Here is a 27,096-nt window from a genome sequence, read left to right as displayed (position 1 = left end):
CATTCCAGACTATGAGAGGACCGAAACTGAGAGGTCCGAATCCAAATTTCCAAAACAATATAAACCAGATGCAGGGTTTACAACCCATGCAACTGCAACAGGTGCAAATGCCCTGTGTGCAAATGGCACAATTGCAGCCAATGCAACAGCAGTTCCCTATGGTACCTAATCAGCAAATGCAAATACCCTTAGCACCAATGAATCAGCAGCAAGCAATGCTTCCTCAACAGGTCACGGGTCAAGGAATGAATCAAAACAACACAGTACACCAGTTCCCATTACACAGTGAGAATGGAATAAACGATGCATGGGAGAGTGAAAGTTCAGACGAGGAAGGAAATTGTGTGCTTGCAGCATCTTTGGAAGTTGATCAAAAGGGTCAGTATGTGGAGGGAAGAGTTATGGGTCATCGCGTTTCATTCTTGGTTGACACAGGAGCTACACGTTCCACTGTTAGGAGCATTGAAGTACCAAATTTGCCACTTTCAGGGAGAACAGTACAGGTAGTGGGAGTAGCAAATAGGTACCTGACAAACCCAATCACAGACCCAGTACAAGTCAGAATTGGAAACTATCAAGGGTCACATAAATTTGTGGTATGTGACTCAAGCCCGATATCACTGTTAGGGAGAGACCTATTGTGCAAATTGGGATGTTCGATTATGTGTTCAAACGATGGAATTAAAATTCAGACAAGCAGTGATGGGGAAGAAGAGGACAGTGTAGGAGGGGATAAGGTGGAGACTGTCGATGAAGGGTATCCCCTGATTACCCTTTATCCGATGATCACTGAAGCAGATATCCCTGCTGAGTTACAGGAAACAGTCGGAAAAGAAGTGTGGGATATGACAGGAAAACAGGTGGGATTGGTGAAAGGAGTGGAGCCAGTGAAAGTGACTGTAAAACCCAATGTGATTTTTCCCCAGACCCCACAGTACCATATGGCGCAAGACACCCTCATAAAGGTTGCCCAACTCATTGATGAGTTTGTCAGACAGGGGGTACTGAAAGAAGTGTTAAGCAGTCCATGTAATTCGCCAATCATGGGACTAATAAAACCGAGTGGAAAGGTTCGAATTGTTCAGGATTTGAGGAAAATAAATGACATAATAATCAAATGTTGTCCCGTAGTACCGAATCCAGCTGTGATAATGTTTCAAGTTCCCTGCGATGCTGAGTGGTTCTCAGTCATCGACTTGTCGCAAGCATTCTTTTCTGTGCCTCTTCATGAGGACAGCCCATTTCTCTTTTGTTTCAAATTCCTAGACAGAGTCTACAGTTGGTGTCGAATTCCTCAAGGGTTTTCGGAGTCACCATCAATTTTCAATCAGATTCTAAAGAAAAATTTGGAATCATTAGAGTTACCATTCGAGTCAACCTTAGTGCAGTACATTGACGATTTGCTGATCGCATCCAAGACAGAAAGTGACTGTACGGCTGACACTATTGCCCTATTGAACCATTTGGGAAGAAACGGACACAAAGTGTCTCCTTCAAAATTACAGTTCTGTCAGAGGAAAGTGAAGTATTTGGGTCACCAAATAGAGAAAGGGTCACAAAGAATTATGAAGGAAAGAATAACAAGTGTACTTTAAATGAGTCCCCCAAAGACGAGGAGGGAGGTGAGGAAGTTTTTGGGAATGGTGAGCTACTGTCGCCAATGGATTCCCAATTTCTCAACCCTAGCAAAACCTTTACTGAAACTGACCCAGAAGGATGCGCTAGATGAAATAGAGCTGAAAGGAGATGAGATGGATGCTTTTATTGAATTGAAAGAATGCATGTGCAGGGCCCCAGCTTTAGGTATGCCTGATTACACAAAGCCTTTCACATTGTTTTGTCATGAACGTGATGCGTGTTCCTTGTCTGTCTTGACCCAAGCCCATGGCGGCGTAAACAGACCAGTAGCATATTTTTCAGCTACTTTGGATCCGGTCGCAGCAGCACTGCCAGGGTGCTTGCGTGCCGTAGCCGCAGTTGGTATCAGCCTCACTCAGAGTGAAGGGATAGTGATGGGACACCCTTTAACAGTCATGGTCCCTCACTCAGTCAAGATACTTTTGACATGTTCCCGAACACAACACTATGACTGGTGGTAGACTCACAAGGTATGAAACAATAATTCTGGGATCACCTAATGTGCAGCTGAAAAGGTGCACTACGTTGAACCCAGCAACCTTGTTTCCCAGTGAAAATGCCGAAATTGAGAACGCTGAAGACATCGAGCACGACTGTCTTCAGGTGACTGAATTTTGCACCAAACCAAGACCTGATATCAAAGATACCCGATTGGAAGAAAATGATCAAGTCATTTTTGTTGATGGTTCATGTTTGAGAGATGCCCTGGGAATATTAAAAGCAGGATATGCTGTAGCACGGTAACAGGTGTTCTGGAAGCATCTTGGCTTCAAGGAGTTTATTCTGCACAAGTAGCGGAATTGGTAGCCCTTACTAGAGCTTGACAACTCTCTGCATTGATGAAAGTCACCATCTACACTGACAGTCAGTACGGATTTGGAATAGTGCATGACTTTGGACAATTGTGGTCACAGAGAGGCTTCATGACCTCTTCAGGATCACCAGTGAAAAATGGTGAAAGAATAAGAGAATTGTTACATGCCATTCAATTGCCAGGGGAAGTAGCAGTGGTAATATGCAGTGCACACTCGAAGGGACAAGACTATGTTTCTCTGGGAAATGGATATGCGGATCAAGTCGCAAGGTTTTGCGCATTGAACTGTATATTGCTCAGGGATGAATGGAATTTGATAAATGAGCCAGAACTCGAGCCAAGCGAAATCTTTGCTCTAAAGGTTGTAGATACAATGGACGAATTGAAATCCTTACAGAATGATGTCAGTGAGGATGAGAAACTCTCATGGACCAAATCACAATGTGTAAAGAGACTAGATGAATTATGGGTTTCAAGTGAAGGGAAATTTGTTCTACCAAACAGCCTTTTGACACAGATAGCCAGATTTTACCATGGACAAGCTCATCTTGGGAGGGATGCCATGATTAGATTGTTTAAAACTGTTGGGTTTAACCCCAAATTCCGTCAAGTTGCTGAAGCAGTTTGCCATCGTTGCGTCATTTGCCAACAGATGAACGCAGGGAAGGGAACCGTAGTAAATTTGAGCCACATTGGAAGAGCAGGGGGTCCCTTCAGCAGGATGCAAATGGACTTTATTGAGATGCCTGTGCATGGAGGCTTGAAGTATGTGTTGGTGGTTGTGTGCATTTTTAGTCACTGGATTGAAGCATACCCTACACGCAGAAATGACAGTCTCACAGTTGCAAAACTACTCTTGAGAGAGCTAATACCACGTTTTGGATTTCCGATCTCCTTAGAATCAGATAGGGGAAGTCACTTCAATAACATGCGCTGAACATTGAGCAAAAGTTGCATTGTAGCTACCGCCCTGAAGCATCAGGTCTAGTGGAGCAAATGAATGGCACATTGAAATCAAGGATGGCGAAAATATGTGCATCAACAAACTTTAAATGGCCTGACGCATTGCCCTTGGTGCTAATGTCAATGAGAAACACCCCTGACAGAAAGACTGGATGGTCCCCGCACGAGATCCTCATGGGCAGAGCTATGAGACTTCCAGCAGTTCCTGCAAATGCTCTTTTGAATATTACAGATGATATAGTGTTAGACTACTGCAAAGGTCTAGCTGATGTGGTTCGCTCTTTCTCTCACCAGGTGGAGGCAACCACCTTGCCACCGATCCAAGGTCCAGGACACGCCCTGAAAGCAGGTGACTGGGTCGTGATAAAGAAGCACGTGAGGAAGTCGTGTTTGGAACCCCGTTGGAAAGGACCTTTTCAAGTGATTCTGACGACTACCACCGCTGTGAAGTGTGCGAGAGTTCCCAACTGGATTCACGCCAGTCACACAAAGAGGGTATTGTGTCCCACAGATGAAGAAGTTGAAGCGCTGAAATCACCAGTGTATGATAACAAAGTGCCAAGCGCCGAGACAGAGCGAAAGGGAACTAGAAGCGAACAGGCAGAAATAGAGGAGGGACAAATAATCTCTGAGGACGAAGCAACTGATTCATTTGGGGAAGACCAAGGAGGAGCCTCAGAGAGTGACGAAGGCCCGGAAGGTGACAAAGAGCCTGAAACAGCTGAAAGTGGCAAAGAGCCTGAAGAAAGTAACGGTGACCAAGGGCTCGAAACAGGTGAAGAAGCAGGAGAGCCTGATCAGAGGAGGGCTTTCCCAGAAGCAGATGATACAGGAAAAGAAAAGGAAAACCTGATTGACTCCCCAGGAGGAGGGGACAAGGCAGAACAGAACGAAACTGCTCAAACTCCTTCAGAAGAGATTGCAGGTCCATCAAGTGGACACAGTGCAAAAAGAAGACAAAGCATATCACCAGTAAAATTAAGAATTAGAGAAACGTTGAACGACAGTGAAGGGCCAATAGTGAAAGAGAAAAGAAAGGAAGTGTCTGACGCAATAGCAGCACCAAGCGAAGGGAAAGATTTGGCCAAGGAAGAAAGTAACAGCGAGAAAGAATCAAAGAGAGATGCAAAATTGAAAAGAAAAAGGATACCGAGCAAAAGATATTCTGGCCCGGAGTGGGCATACTTAGCCAATAACGATTGGTCAGACGAATTCGTATCCCTCAGTCTCGAGAACGAAGAGGCAGAACTTCATTTTGGCACATGAGAAATAAAACTTCATGAACTTTACCGATTAAAGACATTGATCACCTGATTGACTTTTCAACCGGCTAAGACATTGCTAACCTGATTGACTTTGAAACCGATCTTGGGACAACGCTGCTAACCGATAAGAGACTAAGCTGCTGAAGAAAACTGTGTGAACATTGAACTCGTTCAGCTTTGTAAATATTTGCAACTACGCCTTGATAAGTTGTCTTCAACTTTCTGATTCTATACAGATCATGACAGGCTACACTACACAGGGACGGAAAGTGAAGTGTTGTAAATACATGTGTATAGGTTTAATAACCGCATGCGTACTAATCATTGTAGCAATAGTTCTTGGAATGCATGGTAAAAATGAGAGTGAGACGAATGATGCTTCTACTTCTAAACCTACTATTGTTACTGAACTAACAGCTCTGAAGAGACTCGAACGAGACGAGAGACATTTGCATGATAAGAAAGAACTTTCATCTAACGTTTTCTATCGCTTGCTGAGTGAGTATGTTGAGACCATGGATGCGAAAGATTGTTATGTGTGTACACAAATACCTACCTCAGTAGTGGAAGGGGTAACGTATCACAGCATGCCTCTTACTTACGGAATTACATGTAGTATAATAACGTCCAGATTTTATGGTCAGACGTACATTCATTATTTTTACTCTAATTATGATGTTACATTTGCATATGTCCCCATAATTGAGTACCTGAGTAAAATAGCTAGAGATTATTATATCAAATTAATGAGGGAATTCTTTGAGCCGTTGTCACCTTTTCACACAGCACACGCACATAGAGAGAACCTTACATGCTTGCTTTCACAGGTAGAGATAAACTTCTTAGACCGCACTGATGATAGGAGGAAAGAAATGAAGGAGGAATTAGAAAGGGAATTACACAAAACGACATCCGTAGACAATTATGCTTTTGCCGCAATAAAGACACAAGGGAAAATAGCTTTAGATACATTGCATGTAGGGACATTTTGTATACATAGACATAAATCGTACTATGACACAGTTTTTGTGGGAACGAGTGAATGCAAACATACATTTTTGTTTCAACCTAAGTGGACGTTCATGCTGAATGGAGAAGTCCCAGTTATTCCTGGGATATATTATATTTGTGGACTCAACGCCTATTATCGTCTTCCTAAAGGATGGTATGGGAGATGTTATTTGGGAATAGTGTTCCCAAAGATTTATCAATTGGACGACTTAACGAAATTTCCAAAGCTGTCTGAATCACATCATGTTCAGAAAAGGGAGACAGCTGCTGGTGTGGTAGGAGATATATTTGGAGCATTGATTCCTTCAGTAGGGGTCATATTAAATTCAATCAAAATACGAAAGTTGTCTACTATTGTGGATAACATGCTGACAAAATTTTCAGGAGCTATAATCCTGATGGATGCTGAACTCGCTGCAGAAAGAGCTATGACTCTTCAAAATCGGCTTGCCTTAGACATTCTTTTAGCAAAGGATGGCGGCGTTTGCAAAATGCTTGGTACACGTCACTGTTGTACATATATACCAGACAGCAGTGGGAAAATTAGAACGATGCTTACAAATTTAACTAAAGAAAGTGTAGATTTAAAGGAATTGAAAGAACCAGGAGTTTGGGAGAAAGTTGGAAAAGGATTTGCTTCTGTGGGAAATTGGCTCAGCAACGTTTGGAACGGATTGTTACTAAAAATAGTGAAGGGAATATTGATAATATTAATTTGTTTATTAGGCTCTTGGGGAACATGGAAAGCTATCAAAATATGGAAAATAAGGCATAAAAGGAAAAGAGAAGAAAAAGAACAAGCCAAAATGGTGGAAATATATAGAGAAAAATCAAAAGGGACTAAAAGAAAAAGGGAATTGACTGAAGTGCCAAATTACTATACTGAATTTTAATGGAATACAATTTGTGGGTAGATTTGATGTGATGACATAATTAGTCATCAGAGGAGGGATTGATGATGCAGAAAAAGAGGGTCCAACATATATTCATACATATTGTGTAATCAAAACGTATAATGTAGTGTGATTTTTAGTAAAGAAAATAATGTACGAGGGAAATTGTGCCCTCGGGGTAGTTCGCCATCATTGTAAACGAGCTTTATTAATCATGAAGAATTGAAAATGTAGTAATCCGTCATAATTGAAAATGTAGGCCATGATTTCTTATTTGAAACTGTTTTGCTTAGCTTAAATTTAGTAGAGGCTTTGGCCTAGTTGCCTGGTCTCAAATTCTAACTGCGTGGCTTTTCCTTGAACTAATGAAACATATATTCTTGCTTGAAGTTGTATTTTTCCAGTAGAGCTGACTAATACACTTATCTCCAAGGTTTCGTACTAGGCCGGTTTCATCCCCTTTGATACAAGGTCAGTCTGCAGGTGCGGACAATGAAGGTACAGATAGTAAAATAATTGGCAACCCATGTTACAACTTGTGTTCCAAGGCTCCAAGGACAGTGTATGCATAAATGAGCGCTAGTAAAGGACAATTTTCATTGGACAATTTGAAGCCAACCTATGAACCCTCCAATGGAGGACCCTACAGAATTTGGAATGTTTCTTACTTAAACCCACTGAACAAAGAGAAGCCAGCCATTTTCCTTGATGCCAATTTGAAGCCAGATGCCAGACTCGATTTTGGACGACACCCTGATGCCCTTTTCTCTATCTGAGAGAAAGAGACTTTAAGAATTCTCACCCTAGAGACTTTAACTTTGATTTGCCCCGTCTTGCCCATGCAGTAACTTTGCCCCAATCTCCTTGCCGCTGCAAGGAAGCTTGCCCTTAACTTTGCCTCTTTGAAACTTGCCCCATGCTGATCGAACCGGTACCTGAAGGACGAAGACTTTTCTTGAATGCTGATTGTATTTGGTAAATATGAAAGGATAAATGTATTATGCATTGTGTTTTTCCTTTTAGGTACCAACTGCTATTTTGATAGGGTCCTAGATAGAAGTTTTCCAAATTTGTGTTGACTAAATTCGTTTTGCATGAAGTCCCACATGCCAATGCTAATTAGAGGTTAGTCGAGGGATTCATTTGATGCACCATGTCAATTTGAAATCTTGTTATGCTGACCAATGTATGAAATTAGTCAAATACAGTTAGTCATATTGGTGATTTGCATTGCGATAACTGAGTGTATCATTATCCAGATTTTGCGTGGATTGCGTTTCTTCCACCGTTATGGACAGCCAGTAATGTTCATATACATATATCATTTAGTTTTGAGACTTATATACATCGTGTTAGCTTTGTTAATATAGGGAAATAAATTCACTAACTTTTAATAAACTGGTGTGGTTATTCATGACTGAATGGTCATGGTGCGCCGAATTACAAACTGTTATTGATTTCTGATGTGATATATTGATCTATTAATCGAGTATTGATTATCGATTAGAATAGTTATTGATCATGGATCTGAGTGACTCGACTATTTTAGGATGAGGAGAGCCCGACTCGGTTAAAAGATTCACCGACCTCCAACGTGTCCAAGTACAGGTAATTTATAAGGGCTGGACGCGTTATCACTCCACTCAAACCACAGCACTTGGGTCTCCATCCATACCGCAGCACTTTAAGAAAAAGCCAACTTTGAGGGGGCTGATTGGTGAGACTTCCAATGATCTTCAGTCGCAGCTGCTCTAACGAAGAACCCTTAATCGAGATTTAAGAGTTCTGCTTTCAGCTTTTTTCTGCATCACATCTGGGTTGGTCTGACCCTCAACCCAGGACTCTGGTCTCTTACTGGCCAGCATCTGTGTTTGAGACATTTAAAGGATCATTAGCAGACTGCAACGATGAGTTAAGGTTCATAGTTTGTGACTAGCGGAAGACTAATGAGTGAAGATATTTTGGGGGTTTCCCCTAGTACAATGGTTCCCAACCTGCGGTCTTGGGAACCCTGAGGGTCCGCAAGAGTCCGCGAAGCCTCCTCAGTTGGTCCCCGACTGCTAAAAAAATTGAACAATATTAACAGATTAGGACCGCAGCTTTCAGTAATGGCTCAGTGGGGAGTCCCCGGATTCCAATAATGATTCAGTGGGGGTCCCCGGGTTCCAGCAATGATAAAGAGGGGGGTCCACAGAAGTCAAAAGGCTGGGAACCACTGCCCTGGTACAAATGAACAGTGCAGATGACCAGGAGGCAGTGAAGTCATTTCAGTGCTGATTTGTTGTGGTTAAATTGTTATTTCATTGCATTATGTTTCACTGAAACAGTGACCCAAATAAAAATTCACAAAATGCAGTACTAATTGGATCACATCTCATTTGGAATAAACAACATTTAGATTAAATGAATGACTGAATGACATACCACTGAATATATATCTCAGTCTGGTTCAGTTCATGGTGCGGAGGGAGAGGAGGTGTGTCACTCAGAAGTGCATTGGATGCCGAGTAGATGATTCCTGTGTTGACAGAGTTAAGCATTCAGCAGTGTGAAGCCATCCGGTCTTGGGTAGTGGAGAAGCAGTTGGTCCTCTAGTCTCAAAGTGAGTCTATGAAATAGGCAAAGGAGAAGAAGAAGCGACTGTCACTGTCAAGGTGGAATTAGAAGTACCTAAAGCAAGACATAGCACCACAGAGAGCTGTCATGTAGAGACAGGAGAGGAGGAGAGCAGGGATACAGCACAGGAGGATGCCCGGTCTTAGGTTGGTGTGGTGATGGAGTAGCATCGATAACACAGAGGATCTTGTTACGATGCTCCTGGTGATCTTTATTTGGACAGTAACACAGCCACCAGTCCTATCAAGACTCGCAGATCTATTATAAATCAGCTGATATGTGGTGTTGTACCCAGAAACTCCACCCACAGAAAGCAGGTGGAGACTCCAGGTGAAATACTGTGGAAGAGGCATGAATTACTGGGTAATAAGAGCCAAACTTGCCAACTGTCCCTTTAATTCCTCATTTCTGAGATGTCCCACCAAGTCCAGCTTGTACTAGCTAGTAACTACATCTTGCTGGAGTTAGCAAAGCACCCTCGTAGTGAACCCCAGGGCATGGCTGGAAGTCAGAACTTTCAGCACCATTGCTGCCCAAGCAGACATACTGTGTTTACCACAGAGAAGTGTGGCACAATGGTTGGAGCAGCAGACCCTGATACAGAGGTCGGCCCGGGACCAGGGTTCAATTCCTGCCTCAGCGGGTCTTGGGCTCAATTCCCTTGGACCAGATCATTCTCGCCTCGGTGTCTAATCTAATTAATGGGTCCCACTCTGTAACTCTAGGCAATAGCTTGCTTAATCTCCACAATGGCCCTGACAGTGCTTGGATGCCAGGATTCACCCTGAAGGTTTCCCAGGAGTGGGTGCCTCACAGGGAAAAGCCAGGAGGGGGTTCCACAGCGGTATGCGTACAGCGCCTAGAGACCCTAAAGGGTGAGTAGTGTGCTATACAAGTGTGAAGGTTTAAGGAAGGTTTACCAAGAGTGCATCACATTTTCCAGAAACATATAAAGTCTGAGCAGGGTGAGGACCACTGGGAAGTGGTGCACAAATAAAGATGAGAGCAGTGATACTGATGTGTTTTGGGAAAGTGTATGGCAAGACATGGAGGGAGACTGCCAGTGGTATGATGCTAGGGTAGACCTCTTTGGAACAGTCTTACAGGGCTTTTCGAGAAGGCTAGGAGGGAGTATGGGCAGGAGATGGGGTGGAAACCCGTCACAGGTATGCTCTAGCATCGTTGACATTACAAAGGATGCTGTGCAGCGGCCAGTGTGAGCTTGCAGAGCAGGGAACAGTTGAGCAGGTGATATACACGAGGATGGCCTGGGGGACGGGTGGGATGATGACCGACAGTGATTATGTCTGGGGATGATGGTCACTTTTGGGGGAGGGTTTGAGGAGAACCTGTGTAGGATAACCTGCTCGGTTGAAAGAACGTGAGGGTATCCTGCACACTCTTGTATCATGCCACCATACGTTTGGAGCTAGACTCCACTTCTGGGAGCTACGATGGGCGCCTAACACCTGTTGGAGGCTTGGGTGTAAGAGTACTGAACATGCTGCAGTTGTAGTGCAGACAGACTCCCAACAGAACTCCCTACATTTCAAAAACAGATATAAAAATCCAAACCAGTCTAAGGTGATTGTAGTACTATGCAGAGACCAAACCCCACACCAGAACCAGAGGCAGCTGACTGACTTGGGTGCCAGTTCTGCTAAAATGGTGGAAGGGAATTTTAAAAGGGAAAAGGGGATGGATGGATGTATTGGTGTTAATGTGGGCTGGGGGCAGGGGTCATTAGAATTGAAGACACAGATGTCCAGGCAAATCATTTTCACCATCAATGTACAACAAGATTAAAGTCCTTAAAAAGACGCTCTCTGTGTGATGGGTAAGTGGGACGTTGTTGACACCTAGTCTAGCCTGTATTCACTTCCTTTGACAATAATAGGGAGGAGATATGCAAATCTGTTGTCCCCCAACACCCACCTTCTGTTCACAAAGGTTACACAAACATTTTTAGGGGCCGACAGACATAGTCGATTTTTGGTCCCCGCCTGCCAGCAGATGGATATATATTGTATTATTGTATTAACCCCTTCCCCGCCACGGACGTAATGGTTACGTCCATGGCAGCGCCCGTGTGGCGCCATGGACGTAACCATTACGTCCAGGGACTGGCAGTCGGGGGAAGCGCTAGCGCTTCCCCCGAGGGCCGCCCCCCAACACCCCCAGGCCAGGGCTGAAAGGGGAATCCCTTCCCCTTTCACGCCCATCCCCCCCCCCGCCCCCCCCCATGACGTCAGCGCGCGATCGCGCGCTGATTTCATGGAAACGGGGAATGACGCGCTGGAAGCCATTTGCTTCCAGCGCGTCAAGGGAGAAGGTGAGTATTTCACCTTCGTGCGGGGTGGGGGTTCTCTCAGAGAGGCATCGAGGGAAAGGAAAGGGTTTTCCTTTCCCTCGATGTCTCTTTGAGAATTCCTGCTGCCCGATCGCGATGCGATCGGGCAGCAGGAATGCCCACTAGACACCAGGGATTTCTGTATGTGTGTGTGTGTGAGTGAATATTAGTGTAGGGGAGCGACCCCTTGGGCAAGGGTCGCTCCCCTTTGGGGGCACATGCTTTTCACGTCGTTTCTGCCCCCCCTGGGGGCAGATTGGCCCTATTTTTAGGCCGATCTGCCCCCAAGGGGGGCAGAAAGCCACTAGACACCAGGGATTTTATTGTTGCTGTGTATTTTTTGTGTTGGGGGGCGGCCCCTTGGGCAAGGGTCGCTCCCCTTTGGGGGCACATGTATTTTACGTCGTTTCTGCCCCCCCTGGGGGCAGATTGGCCCTATTTTTAGGCCGATCTGCCCCCAAGGGGGGCAGAAAGCCACTAGACACCAGGGATTTTATTGTTGATTTGTATTTTTTGTGTTGGGGGGCGGCCCCTTGGGCAAGGGTCGCTCCCCTTTGGGGGCAAATGTATTTTACGTCGTTTCTGCCCCCCCTGGGGGCAGATTGGCCCTATTTTTAGGCCGATCTGCCCCCAAGGGGGGCAGAAAGCCACTAGACACCAGGGATTTTATTGTTGATGTGTATTTTTTGTGTTGGGGGGCGGCCCCTTGGGCAAGGGTCGCCCCCAGGGGCCCTCATGTATTTTTGGGCAGTTCTGCCCCCCTTGGGGGCAGAGAGGCCTATTTTTTTTAGGCCTTTCTGCCCCCAAGGGGGGCAGAATCCCAATAGCGCCAGAAATAGTATGTATGTATGTGTGCTTTGTGTTGGGGGGTGGCCCCTTGGGCAAGGGTCGCTCCCCCCAGGGGCGCAATGTATTTATTGTCGTTTCTGCCCCCCTTGGGGGCAGATTGGCCCTATTTTTAGGCCGATCTGCCCCCAAGGGGGGCAGAAAGCCACTAGACACCAGGGATTTTATTGTTGATGTGTATTTTTTGTGTTGGGGGGCGGCCCCTTGGGCAAGGGTCGCCCCCAGGGGCCCTCATGTATTTTTGGGCAGTTCTGCCCCCCTTGGGGGCAGAGAGGCCTATTTTTTTTAGGCCTTTCTGCCCCCAAGGGGGGCAGAATCCCAATAGCGCCAGAAATAGTATGTATGTATGTGTGCTTTGTGTTGGGGGGTGGCCCCTTGGGCAAGGGTCGCTCCCCCCAGGGGCGCAATGTATTTATTGTCGTTTCTGCCCCCCTTGGGGGCAGATTGGCCCTATTTTTAGGCCGATCTGCCCCCAAGGGGGGCAGAAAGCCACTAGACACCAGGGATTTTATTGTTGATTTTTATTTTTTGTGTTGGGGGGTGGCCCCTTGGGCAAGGGTCGCCCCCAGGGGCCCACATGTATTTTTGGGCAGTTCTGCCCCCCTAGGGGGCAGATATGCCTATTTTTTAGGCCTTTCTGTCCCCAAGGGGGGCAGAATCCCAATAGCGCCAGAAATAGTATGTATGTATGTGTGCTTTGTGTTGGGGGGTGGCCCCTTGGGCAAGGGTCGCTCCCCCCAGGGGCGCAATGTATTTATTGTCGTTTCTGCCCCCCTTGGGGGCAGATTGGCCCTATTTTTAGGCCGATCTGCCCCCAAGGGGGGCAGAAAGCCACTAGACACCAGGGATTTTATTGTTGATTTTTATTTTTTGTGTTGGGGGGTGGCCCCTTGGGCAAGGGTCGCCCCCAGGGGCCCACATGTATTTTTGGGCAGTTCTGCCCCCCTAGGGGGCAGATATGCCTATTTTTTAGGCCTTTCTGTCCCCAAGGGGGGCAGAATCCCCATAGCGCCAGGGATACTATGTATGTGTGTGTGTGCTTTGTGTGGGGGTGTGGCACCTTGGGCAAGGGTCGCCCCCCCCCAAAGGGTGCAATGTAATCTGGGTGATTTCTGCCCCCTCCCCTTGGGGGTAGATTGGCCTATTTTTTTTTTAGGCCCATCTTCCCCCAAGCAGAGAAGACTAGACACGGGAAAATGAAAAAATGGTTAGTGGCGGAGTGTTTGTCAACTGGCGAAGTATTTACTTTTATGATAATAACAGTTTTTCTCCTTTTTGTTTTAGTTCAAAGCTTTTGCTGACTTTGCTGTGGCTTGTTGCAGTTTTGGCAGTAGTTGTCCTGCGGTTTGCGTAGTTGCATGTTTTAGGTAAGTAAATAAATTTACTCCAAGTGAGTATTGTTGCAATGCATGAATGACATGTTTGTAGGTGGTGTACTGAATGCAGGATTGTGTGTGAAATTGTCCTTAGAGTTATGCACAATGATTATTGTGTTGTCTTATGTCTAATTTGCTTTTTTTTTTCTCTTTTTAGTGGGATATCGTTGGTGATTGCTGTGGCTGTGCAGAGTAGTTGCTGGTGAGTCAAGCTTTTTCAGGCAAGTGAGCAGTATAGTTTTTGAGTTTATAATTCTTAGTGATAAACCTATACTTTGTTACTTATCTTACACAGTGCTGGTTGTTGGTGGTGTATTTGTCCAGTTAATTTTAGTAGGAAGGATCATGGCCAGCCGTAGGATGACCGCTCAGCAGGTTGTTAGTGTGCTTTTTGAGTCATCTTCTGACCATGAATATGAGACTGACTCTGCATCTGAGGCAGAGGAGGAAGTGCAGGATTCTGGAAGTGAATTTTCTGTCAGAGATGAATCATCTGATGATGAAGCCACTCTCAATGCTGATGAAGGGCCTGTTTTAGAGGAGGACAGTGATGTGCCAATGGTGCAGGAGCCAGCGGCTGAAAGGCTTCCCATTGGAAGACCTGACGCATGGGTTGCACCAAACATGGAGCAGCCACAGTTGCCTGCGTTTACTGGTTTTCCAGGGTGTCGAGTTAATACGGAAAACTTTTTGCCCGTCAACTTTTTTGAGTTGTTTATGGACGATATATTTTTGGAAGAGATTGTTGAGCAGACTAATTTGTATGCAGAGCAGTTTTTGAGGGACAACGCTGCCAGACTTAGGCCACACTCTAGAGCTAGCCGGTGGATTCCCACAAATCTGGAAGAGTTGAAAAAGTTCTTGGGTTTAACTTTTTTGATGGGGCTGATAAGGAAGCCGTCGCTGTCTTCATATTGGTCTACTAGTCCCTTGATGGCAACTGCTATATTTCCTGCCATCATGAGTCGTAACCGGTATGAGCTTCTTCTTCGGATGTTGCATTTTGTAGATAATGCTTTAGCCTTGCCACGAGATCATCCTGATTCTGACCGTCTTTTTAAGATTAGACCTGTCCTTGATCATTTGGTAGATCGGTTTTCAGAGATCTATGTTCCAGGGAAAGAAATATCTGTAGATGAGTCTTTGGTCCTGTTCAAGGGTCGTTTGGTTTTTAGGCAGTACATTCCTAGCAAGAGGGCACGGTATGGAATTAAATTGTATATGCTGTCAGAAAGTAGTACAGGATATGTTTATAATTTCCGGGTCTACACTGGTAGGGATTCCAATATTGACCCCCCTGGTTGTCCTCCCACTTTTGGAGTTAGTGAGAAAATTGTGTGGGAACTTGGTAGACGACTGTTTAACAAAGGTCACCATTTATATGTAGATAACTTCTACACTGGAGTTCGGTTGTTCAAGGAGTTGTTCAGAGTGGACACTGTTGCTTGTGGCACAATCCGCTCTAATCGGAAAGGCTATCCAAAAGAGCTTGTCTGTAAAAAACTTGAGAAGGGACAGTGCAGTGCCTTGCGGAATGATGAGCTGCTAGCTCTGAAATTTGTAGACAAGAGGGATGTATACATGCTAAGCACCATCCATGATGAGAGTACTTCACCTGTGGCTGTTTGGGGTCAGGTTGCCGAAGTGCGCAAACCTGTGTGCATCTTAGACTATAATAAGCACATGGGTGGTGTTGATAGAGTAGATCAGAGGTTAGAACCTTACACTGCTGCTCGTAAGTCTTATGTGTGGTATAAGAAATTAGCGCTTCACTTGTTCCACTTGGCAACTTTTAATGCTTTTGTTGTGTTTAAGGATAGTTCTCCAGAGTCAAGGATGACATTTGTGAAATTTCAGGAGTCTATCATAGCTAGCCTTGTTGTGCTGGAACAGGCAAGAGTTCCTAGAGAAGCAGTGGTGGAGGATGTGGCTAGATTGAAAGATCGTCACTTTGCTGAGCACATTCCTCCCACGGCCAAAAAAAACTTTCCTGCTAAGAGATGTAGAGTCTGTGCTCGAAGAGGTATCAGGAAGGAGACTAGGATGTACTGCCCTGATTGTCCTTCAAAGCCTGGGCTGTGTGTGGGTGGCTGTTTCAGGAGCTACCACACACAGAAGAATTATTGGGAAATTCCGTGAGCGTAAACTGGTGTTTTATATTTTTATATGTTCGGTTTCACGGTTGGCATTAGTCATGTATTCAGTTAGAGCTTTTGTGTTTGTAGTTTTGTACTAATTTATGATTAGTGGTTTCTTTGTTGTTTAAAAACAAAAAAAAGGGGATGGCATGTGTAGAGTGGCGCTTGGCTGGCGGCGTGGGTGTGGTGGCGCTTGGCTGGCGGTGTGTGTGGGGTGGCGCTTGGCTGGCGGTGTGTGTGGGGTGGCGCTTGGCTGGCGGTGTGTGTGGGGTGGCGCTGGGCTGGCGGTGTGTGTGGGGTGGCGCTGGGCTGGCGGTGTGTGTGGGGTGGCGCTTGGCTGGTGGTGTGGGTGGGGTGGCGCTTGGCTGGCAGTGCCGGCCAAACGCCAGTCCACACACTCATCAGCTGGTGTGATTGCTGTATCAGGCATGTGGGCGTATGAAAGTGATGGGCCCTTGACTGGCGCTGTCTGTGGATGCGAGTCTTGTAATGTGCTGGGCCCGTGGCTGGCGGCGTGAATGGTCTAGTGCATGTCATGTATGAAAGGTGTGTGAATGGACTGTAAAGCGGTTGGTGCCTTGTCGTGGCTTTACAGCTCACGAGCTGTGAGTCATTGGTTCAGTTTTTTGGCCTTTCAGTTATTACCAGTGCATTTCACTTTTGTGAAATCTCTTGTTAATAAAATTTGATCTACTGAACCATCACTCACCCTCGTGCCAAATCCAACCAGTATGTGTGGTACAAATGACAAAACCTGCTCCGCTGTAATCAGGAGTCGCAGCACACTTGAGACACGCTAGGTGCCTCAGGTGGGTCCCCGATGATGAAGCATGCCACCAACTTGGTTGGTGGGTGAGGGGTCTTCTTCACATAACCTAAGTGTGTTTCTTTTCACAATTTTAGTGTTTGGCACATCACGGACGTATGTGCACACATCAAAGTGATATATTCCAAAAATACCTGTGTTTGGGGGGGAGGGCCCACCTATGTTTTTGGTCCTGGGTGCGGCCGTCATGTAGGGAAACCTACAAAACCCAGAAACTTTTTAAAACTAGGCACCCCAAGGAGTCTAGGGAGGTGTGGCTTGTGTGGCTCCCCCAACATTTTCTTACCCAGACTCCTCTGTAAACCTCACAATTTGCATAAAAAAGAATATTTTCCTGATTTTTCTTAGTAGGATCACCGCTCCAGCACAAAATTCCTACTCCCCAGTTTTCCCCTCAGTCTCCCAAGTAAAATGACACCTCACTTATGTGGGTCCCCAAAGCAGAGTCCGTCTAAAGATGTATAAAAGAATATGCCCTTATAAACTTGCTGTGCTATCCCTTCTATCCCTTCAGGTTTTGGGCCTTATTATGTTGCAGGCACCTGGGCCACCCACACAAGTGAGGTATCATTTTTATCGGGAGACTTGGGGGAACGCTGGGTGGAAGGAAATTTGTGGCTCCTATCAGATTCCAGAACTTTCTGCCACAGAAATGTGAGGAACATGTGTTTTTTTAGCCAAATTTTGAGGTTTGCAAAGGATTCTGGGTAACAGAACCTGGTCCGAGCCCCGCAAGTCACCCCTCCTTGGATCCCCCTAGGTCTCTAGTTTTCAGAAATGCACAGGTTTGGTAGGTTTCCCTAGGTGGCGGCTGAGCTAGAGGCCAAAATCTACAGGTAGTCACTTTGCTAAAAACAGCTCTGTTTTCTGTGATATGTCCACGTTGTGTTTTGGGGCATATCCTGTCGCGGGCGCTAGGCCTACCCACACAAGTGAGGTATCATTTTTATCGGGAGACGTGGGGGAACGCTGGGTGGAAGGAAATTTGTAGCTCCTCTCAGATTCCAGAACTTTCTGCCACAGAAATGTGAGGAACATGTGTTATTTTAGCCAAATTTTGAGGTTTGCAAAGGATTCTGGGTAACAGAACCTGGTCCGAGCCCCGCAAGTCACCCCTCCTTGGATTCCCCTAGGTCTCTAGTTTTCAGAAATGCACAGGTTTGGTAGGTTTCCCTAGGTGGCGGCTGAGCTAGAGGCCAAAATCTACAGGTAGGCACTTCGCAAAAAACACCTCTGTTTTTTTCCAAAATTTAGGATGTGTCCACGTTGCGCTTTGGGGTGTTTCCTGTCGCCGGCGCTAGGCCTACCCACGCAAGTGAGGTATCATTTTTATCGGGAGACTTGGGGGAACGCTGGGTGGAAGGAAATTTGTAGCTCCTCTCAGATTCCAGAACTTTCTGCCACAGAAATGTGAGGGACATGTGTTTTTTTAGCCAAATTTTGAGGTTTGCAAAGGATTCTGGGTAACAGAACCTGGTCCGAGCCCCGCAAGTCACCCCTCCTTGGATCCCCCTAGGTCTCTAGTTTTCAGAAATGCACAGGTTTGGTAGGTTTCCCTAGGTGGCGGCTGAGCTAGAGGCCCAAATCTACAGGTAGTCACTTTGCTAAAAACAGCTCTGTTTTCTGTGATATGTCCACGTTGTGTTTTGGGGCATATCCTGTCGCGGGCGCTAGGCCTACCCACACAAGTGAGGTATCATTTTTATCGGGAGACGTGGGGGAACGCTGGGTGGAAGGAAATTTGTGGCTCCTCTCAGATTCCAGAACTTTCTGCCACAGAAATGTGAGGAACATGTGTTTTTTTTAGCCAAATTTTGAGGTTTGCAAAGGATTCTGGGTAACAGAACCTGGTCCGAGCCCCGCAAGTCACCCCTCCTTGGATCCCCCTAGGTCTCTAGTTTTCAGAAATGCACAGGTTTGGTAGGTTTCCCTAGGTGGCGGCTGAGCTAGAGGCCCAAATCTACAGGTAGTCACTTTGCTAAAAACAGCTCTGTTTTCTGTGATATGTCCACGTTGTGTTTTGGGGCATATCCTGTCGCGGGCGCTAGGCCTACCCACACAAGTGAGGTATCATTTTTATCGGGAGACGTGGGGGAACGCTGGGTGGAAGGAAATTTGTGGCTCCTCTCAGATTCCAGAACTTTCTGCCACAGAAATGTGAGGAACATGTGTTTTTTTAGCCAAATTTTGAGGTTTGCAAAGGATTCTGGGTAACAGAACCTGGTCCGAGCCCCGCAAGTCACCCCTCCTTGGATCCCCCTAGGTCTCTAGTTTTCAGAAATGCACAGGTTTGGTAGGTTTCCCTAGGTGGCGGCTGAGCTAGAGGCCAAAATCTACAGGTAGTCACTTTGCTAAAAACAGCTCTGTTTTCTGTGATATGTCCACGTTGTGTTTTGGGGCATATCCTGTCGCGGGCGCTAGGCCTACCCACACAAGTGAGGTATCATTTTTATCGGGAGACGTGGGGGAACGCTGGGTGGAAGGAAATTTGTGGCTCCTCTCAGATTCCAGAACTTTCTGCCACAGAAATGTGAGGAACATGTGTTTTTTTAGCCAAATTTTGAGGTTTGCAAAGGATTCTGGGTAACAGAACCTGGTCCGAGCCCCGCAAGTCACCCCTCCTTGGATCCCCCTAGGTCTCTAGTTTTCAGAAATGCACAGGTTTGGTATGTTTCCCTAGGTGGCGGCTGAGCTAGAGGCCAAAATCTACAGGTAGTCACTTTGCTAAAAACAGCTCTGTTTTCTGTGATATGTCCACGTTGTGTTTTGGGGCATATCCTGTCGCGGGCGCTAGGCCTACCCACACAAGTGAGGTATCATTTTTATCGGGAGACGTGGGGGAACGCTGGGTGGAAGGAAATTTGTAGATCCTCTCAGATTCCAGAACTTTCTGCCACAGAAATGTGAGGAACATGTGTTATTTTAGCCAAATTTTGAGGTTTGCAAAGGATTCTGGGTAACAGAACCTGGTCCGAGCCCCGCAAGTCACCCCTCCTTGGATTCCCCTAGGTCTCTAGTTTTCAGAAATGCACAGGTTTGGTAGGTTTCCCTAGGTGGCGGCTGAGCTAGAGGCCAAAATCTACAGGTAGGCACTTCGCAAAAAACACCTCTGTTTTTTTCCAAAATTTAGGATGTGTCCACGTTGCGCTTTGGGGTGTTTCCTGTCGCCGGCGCTAGGCCTACCCACGCAAGTGAGGTATCATTTTTATCGGGAGACTTGGGGGAATGCTGGGTGGAAGGAAATTTGTAGCTCCTCTCAGATTCCAGAACTTTCTGCCACAGAAATGTGAGGGACATGTGTTTTTTTAGCCAAATTTTGAGGTTTGCAAAGGATTCTGGGTAACAGAACCTGGTCCGAGCCCCGCAAGTCACCCCTCCTTGGATCCCCCTAGGTCTCTAGTTTTCAGAAATGCACAGGTTTGGTAGGTTTCCCTAGGTGGCGGCTGAGCTAGAGGCCAAAATCTACAGGTAGTCACTTTGCTAAAAACAGCTCTGTTTTCTGTGATATGTCCACGTTGTGTTTTGGGGCATATCCTGTCGCGGGCGCTAGGCCTACCCACACAAGTGAGGTATAATTTTTATCGGGAGACGTGGGGGAACGCTGGGTGGAAGGAAATTTGTGGCTCCTCTCAGATTCCAGAACTTTCTGCCACAGAAATGTGAGGAACATGTGTTTTTTTAGCCAAATTTTGAGGTTTGCAAAGGATTCTGGGTAACAGAACCTGGTCCGAGCCCCGCAAGTCACCCCTCCTTGGATCCCCCTAGGTCTCTAGTTTTCAGAAATGCACAGGTTTGGTAGGTTTCACTAGGTGGCGGCTGAGCTAGAGGCCAAAATCTACAGGTAGTCACTTTGCTAAAAACAGCTCTGTTTTCTGTGATATGTCCACGTTGTGTTTTGGGGCATATCCTGTCGCGGGCGCTAGGCCTACCCACACAAGTGAGGTATCATTTTTATCGGGAGACGTGGGGGAACGCTGGGTGGAAGGAAATTTGTAGCTCCTCTCAGATTCCAGAACTTTCTGCCACAGAAATGTGAGGAACATGTGTTTTTTTAGCCACATTTTGAGGTTTGCAAAGGATTCTGGGTAACAGAACCTGGTCCGAGCCCCGCAAGTCACCCCTCCTTGGATCCCCCTAGGTCTCTAGTTTTCAGAAATGCACAGGCTTGGTAGGTTTCCCTAGGTGGCGGCTGAGCTAGAGGCCAAAATCTACAGGTAGTCACTTTGCTAAAAACAGCTCTGTTTTCTGTGATATGTCCACGTTGTGTTTTGGGGCATATCCTGTCGCGGGCGCTAGGCCTACCCACACAAGTGAGGTATCATTTTTATCGGGAGACGTGGGGGAACGCTGGATGGAAGGAAATTTGTAGCTCCTCTCAGATTCCAGAACTTTCTGCCACAGAAATGTGAGGAACATGTGTTTTTTTAGCCAAATTTTGAGGTTTGCAAAGGATTCTGGGTAACAGAACCTGGTCCGAGCCCCGCAAGTCACCCCTCCTTGGATTCCCCTAGGTCTCTAGTTTTCAGAAATGCACAGGTTTGGTAGGTTTCCCTAGGTGCCGGCTGAGCTAGAGGCCAAAATCTACAGGTAGGCACTTCGCAAAAAACACCTCTGTTTTTTTCCAAAATTTAGGATGTGTCCACGTTGCGCTTTGGGGTGTTTCCTGTCGCCGGCGCTAGGCCTACCCACGCAAGTGAGGTATCATTTTTATCGGGAGACTTGGGGGAACACTGGGTGGAAGGAAATTTGTAGCTCCTCTCAGATTCCAGAACTTTCTGCCACAGGAATGTGAGGAACATGTGTTTTTTTAGCCACATTTTGAGGTTTGCAAAGGATTCTGGGTAACAGAACCTCGTCCGAGCCACACAAGTCACCCCTCCTTGGATTCCCCTAGGTCTCTAGTTTTCAGAAATGCATAGGTTTGGTAGGTTTCCCTAGGTGGCGGCTGAGCTAGAGGCCAAAATCTACAGGTAGTCACTTTGCTAAAAACAGCTCTGTTTTCTGTGATATGTCCACGTTGTGTTTTGGGGCATATCCTGTCGCGGGCGCTAGGCCTACCCACACAAGTGAGGTATCATTTTTATCGGGAGACGTGGGGGAACGCTGGGTGGAAGGAAATTTGTGGCTCCTCTCAGATTCCAGAACTTTCTGCCACAGAAATGTGAGGAACATGTGTTTTTTTAGCCAAATTTTGAGGTTTGCAAAGGATTCTGGGTAACAGAACCTGGTCCGAGCCCCGCAAGTCACCCCACCTTGGATCCCCCTAGGTCTCTAGTTTTCAGAAATGCACAGGTTTGGTAGGTTTCCCTAGGTGGCGGCTGAGCTAGAGGCCAAAATCTACAGGTAGTCACTTTGCTAAAAACAGCTCTGTTTTCTGTGATTTGTCCACGTTGTGTTTTGGGGCATATCCTGTCGCGGGCGCTAGGCCTACCCACACAAGTGAGGTATCATTTTTATCGGGATACGTGGGGGAACGCTAGGTGGAAGGAAATTTGTGGCTCCTCTCAGATTCCAGAACTTTCTGCCACAGAAATGTGAGGAACATGTGTTTTTTTAGCCAAATTTTGAGGTTTGCAAAGGATTCTGGGTAACCGAACCTGGTCCGAGCCACACAAGTCACCCCTCCTTGGATTCCCCTAGGTCTCTAGTTTTCAGAAATGCACAGGTTTGGTAGGTTTCCCTAGGTGGCGGCTGAGCTAGAGGCCAAAATCTACAGGTAGTCACTATGCTAAAAACAGCTCTGTTTTCTGTGATGTGTCCAGGTTGTGTTTTGGGGCATATCCTGTCGCGGGCGCTAGGCCTACCCACACAAGTGAGGTATCATTTTTATCGGGAGACGTGGGGGAATGCTGGGTGGAAGGAAATTTGTCGCTCCTCTCAGATTCCAGAACTTTCTGCCACAGAAATGTGAGGAACATGTGTTTTTTTAGCCAAATTTTGAGGTTTGCAAAGGATTCTGGGTAACAGAACCTGGTCCGAGCCACACAAGTCACCCCTCCTTGGATTCCCCTAGGTCTCTAGTTTTCAGAAATGCACAGGTTTGGTAGGTTTCCCTAGGTGCCGGCTGAGCTAGAGGCCAAAATCTACAGGTAGTCACTTTGCTAAAAACAGCTCTGTTTTCTGTGATGTGTCCACGTTGTGTTTTGGGGCATATCCTGTCGCGGGCGCTAGGCCTACCCAAACAAGGGAGGTATCATTTTTATCGGGAGACTTGGGGGAACATAGAATAGCAAAACAAGTGTTATTGCCCCTTGTCTTTCTCTACATTTATTCCTTCCAAATATAGGGGTGTGTGTAAAAAAGACATCTATTTGAGAAATTCCATGTAATTCACGTGCTACTATGGTCACCCCGGAATTCAGAGATGTGCAAATAACCACTGCTCCTCAACACCTTATCTTGTGCCCTTTTTGGAAATGCAAAGGTTTTCTTGATAGCTATTTTTTACTCCTTATATTTCAGCAAATGAATTACTGTATACCCGGTATAGAATGAAAACGCACTGCAGGGTGCAGCTCATTTATTGGCTCTGGGTTCCTCGGGTTCTTGATGAACCTACAAACCCTATATATCCCCGCAACCAGAGGAGTCCAGCAGACGTAACGGTATATTGCTTTCGATAATCTGACATTGCAGGGAAAAGTTACAGAGTAAAAAGTAGAGAAAAATTGATGTTTTTTTCACCTCAATTTCAATATTTTTCTTTTTCAGCTGTTATTTTCTGTAGGAAACCCTTGTAGGATCTACACAAATGACCCCTTGCTGAATTCAGAATTTTGTCTACTTTTCAGAAATGTTTAGGTTCCTGGGATCCAGCATTGGTTTCATGACCATTCCGGTCACTGACTGGAAGGAGGCTGAAAGCACAAAAAATTGCACAAATGGGGTATGCCCCAGTAAAATGCCAAAATTGTGTTGACAAATTGGGTTTTCGGATTCAAGTCTGCCTGTTCCTGAAAGCTGGGAAGCTGCTGAGTTTAGCACCGCAAACCCTTTGTTGATGCCATTTTCAGGGGAAAAACCACAAGCCTTCTTCTGCAGCCCCTTTTTCCAATTTTTTTGAAAAAAACGAAATTTTCACTGTATTTTGGCCAATTTCTTGGCCTCCTTGAGGGGAACCCACAAAGTCTGGGTACCTTTAGAATCGCTAGGATGTTGGAAAAAAAGGACGCAAATTTGGCTTGGTTAGCTTATGTGGACAAAAAGTTATGAGGGCCTAAGCGCGAACTGCCCCAAATAGGCAAAAAAAGGCCTGGCACAGGAGGGGGAAAAGGCCTGGCAGCGAAGTGGTTAAATTGTTTATTATTGTATTAAATATGAAATATGAAAATATCTGATTGCTTCCCAACACATCCGCCGATCCCACACCTACGGAATTGCTTTCTCAACGATCTGAAAGTGAACGCAGAGGAGGGCGGGCACTTTGGGCCCTGAATATTGCCAAATGCCAAATCTCAGCTGTAAATCTTGCACTAGGAAGCAAAGTGCCGGTATGTGTGTTTGTATCCTCTGTGAAGGATTGCAGACACAATATCATCAAAAAAATGAATCCAATATTCTCTTCGGTGCTAATGATGTGGTCAGTAGCGTGCCATAACCTCACCGTTATTAACATTTCCCACCCCAATGCTTCCCTTGACTGCTGAATAAATTGGATTTTTTTCCTCCTGCACCCCCTGACCTTTAATTTATTTTAATCTGCCTCGCACTTTGTGTAATCTGCTTTAATAACCGTTGCCAGGCGCACCACGGGCCAGAAACAAAGGACGCTTCAGAGCCGCAGCTGATCACTTTTCTCACTTTGCCCTTAAAGTCTTTCATGCCCGGACTTGAAAAATAATTTAACAGCATACCACACAGATGACCCCCTAGACTGCAGAGACACCCCCCAACCACCACCCCCTGCTGGGCACCAACTTCCATCCCTGCTCCTAGCGGCATGCACCATTTCAGGCCAGGCTCGGCACTCCCATGTTGTCAAATGATTTATCAGCAGTAATTATCGCGAAAGTTGGCATTTGTGTACTATGAAAGGAAAACATCATGCATCAGGACCCACGCGATCACGGGCGAAAGCACAGATAAATGGTGGATCAAGGGACACCAAACTGCCCGCTTCTCTGCAAATTAACCTTGTTTCATTTTACCATCACAACTAAAGAAAATCGGGGGCGAGTCAGAAATCACATGGTTGCATCACTGTTAACAAATCTGGTGAAGCAGTGCAGTGGCGTAACAAAGGCCCCTGCAGCCCAGGGGTGCGGGGAGGGCACCGAGCTCCAGGCCCGCCCCCCCCCCCCTCAGCACAGTACACTGTGTACGGACGTCAGGCCCCTGACTGGATCCAGGTGGGAGGGTGCCCCCTCCGGGTACTTTGCAGGGGGTCCCCCTCAAGTTTCGTTACTCACGGAAGCAGCGGTCTATTCCTCAGTCAGTCACACCTCAGTCAGTCACACCTGCCCGCCCAAGTCACCATTTCCTATTTGGAATAATCAGAAGTTATTTCTATCCAGTCCTTATTTATTTGGAAAGGTTACCCTAACCTTGCCATGCTGTATGATCAAAAGCAGCCCCTGCAAGCTTTCTCGAGAGTAATTCATATATGTGTTCGGGCGTTTATAGGTTTGCACTTCAATAGTACATTTCTAACAGAGTACATAGAGTGGCATTGGGTCCGCCCCTTTCAACCACTGGCTTTCTTCCTCCTACCCTCCTCAGCCATTGTCTTGAGACTTTTCCTATTGGCTGTTTGAGTGCACCCTTCCACCAATCACTGGGGGTCTTTGCACTAAACTACTTCAGGGACTCCTTTAGAGCTATACAATCGCTGCTGGCTCCCATCGTTGTGCCTAACTCTAGTGTGTTAATATTGCATGTGTTACATACAACGTTAAACCTGAATCAACTGGTTTTGCCAATGCTTGTTTTAGAATGCTGATTGTTGCCTTTGATAACTTTGTAGTGATCTCCAAACATATATCAAAGTATGGAAAAAGAATATACAGTGGGTCGCTACAGACTAGTAACGAACAAGGGAAATTCGACAATTGGCCTTCGTCTGTGGCATATTCGGGCAACGTTAAGAGTTCAGTTTTGAGAGACACATTGTAACAAATATTGTCAGCCACTGTTGAACTCCTATGTTTTGCTTACTGATATCAGGTGGTGGGCTTCTGCTGGAGCCGAGAACTGCTGAACGGGCCTCTATCCACCATGCTAACTGGAAACTGGCCATCTTTGGAGTTCAAGTGTCCCCTCTTAACATACAACCTTTGTTACGAGGGCAAATGCACAATGAAACCTTGTCCATCCCTGGCTGACAGTGAATACCCATCGTTTCCTCAGGAACATAAAAATAAGAATGCACCAGGCTGTCACTGCAAGGTGTGACTTGCCGGCAACAACTGTAATGTAAGTCGGGTGTACGTTTACACGATCACCGCCATCTGGTAATATGGGCACTTGTGCTAGGAGTATGGAGAGAATAGGGGCTTTCTAGCCACTGACTGGCACAGACTGGTGATGCTGTGCTCACCAGGTCTGGCCTTTATTATAAAGTAGTACTGGACATTTAAAGTTCCACCACTAACCCTCTACTAAATTAAATGTATAGTTTACTAATTGGTGGTTGTTTCAACACATTGCCTCCGGGTTAAGCCTGACTGCTCGTGCCAAGCTACCAAGGGGGTGAGGAGGGGTTATCTTGGACGTGTAACTCCCTTGCCCTGACTAGAGTGGGTAAGTTCTGCCTGGCTGAGGTGCATACCCTAGCCAACCAGAAACCCAATTTCTAACATTGGTCGTCAGCGGTGGGATAGGACTTGCGCTTGCACAATACCATTGTGACCCATTATTTCACTACAAGGATTGCGTTTAGACCATCACATGTTTGGCTTCTCTTAACTTTCTCTTTGGTCATTTTTCCTGTTTTCAGTTCTCACGCTTGGGTATTGTGGCTGTCACAGTTGAGTTATTTGTACCTTTTCAAGATGGGGCTTACCTTTGATTTAGAGGACCTGCTGTTTTACACGCAGGAGGAATTAGAGGGGTTCTGTAGAGAGAGAGGGCTGCCTCTAGAAGGGGACCTCAGGAGATCTCTGAATTTCTTTGAAAGGTTTGTGACATATACCCAGGGAGGGAGTGTGCTTAGGGGGTACCCAGAGGATCCTGAGTGTACGAGGGTTCCCAGTGGGAGGGCTCCCAGACCTCATCCCTAGAGAGTGGTAGAGAGACTGATCAGGAGGGTGAGAATGACCGGTTGGGGACGCCAGTTGACAGGGAAGGCCCCAGTGATAGGGACTCCCTTGCTGGGTCCAGTGTAAGAAGCAGGGCTACCTCTCATTCCTTGACGCCTGATGAG

General features: G+C 46.3%; 1 protein-coding gene across 1 annotated transcript in view; it reads right to left on the bottom strand.

Moving 5' to 3' along the window:
* Positions 1-27,096, bottom strand: part of SHANK2 (SH3 and multiple ankyrin repeat domains 2) — a 2,270,638-nt gene that overhangs the window by 1,723,760 nt on the left and 519,782 nt on the right. Inside the window, exon 3 of the mRNA XM_069221873.1 lies at positions 9,009-9,192. The gene's annotated coding sequence lies outside the window, so the exon portion shown is untranslated. The remainder of the gene's footprint in view (positions 1-9,008; positions 9,193-27,096) is intronic.

The sequence above is a fragment of the Pleurodeles waltl genome, chromosome 3_1, assembly GCF_031143425.1.
Source record: "Pleurodeles waltl isolate 20211129_DDA chromosome 3_1, aPleWal1.hap1.20221129, whole genome shotgun sequence".
NCBI classification, from domain to species: domain Eukaryota; kingdom Metazoa; phylum Chordata; class Amphibia; order Caudata; family Salamandridae; genus Pleurodeles; species Pleurodeles waltl.
The sequence above is the reverse complement of the archived record's forward strand: the minus strand, read 5'-3'. Positions and strand labels throughout refer to the sequence as shown.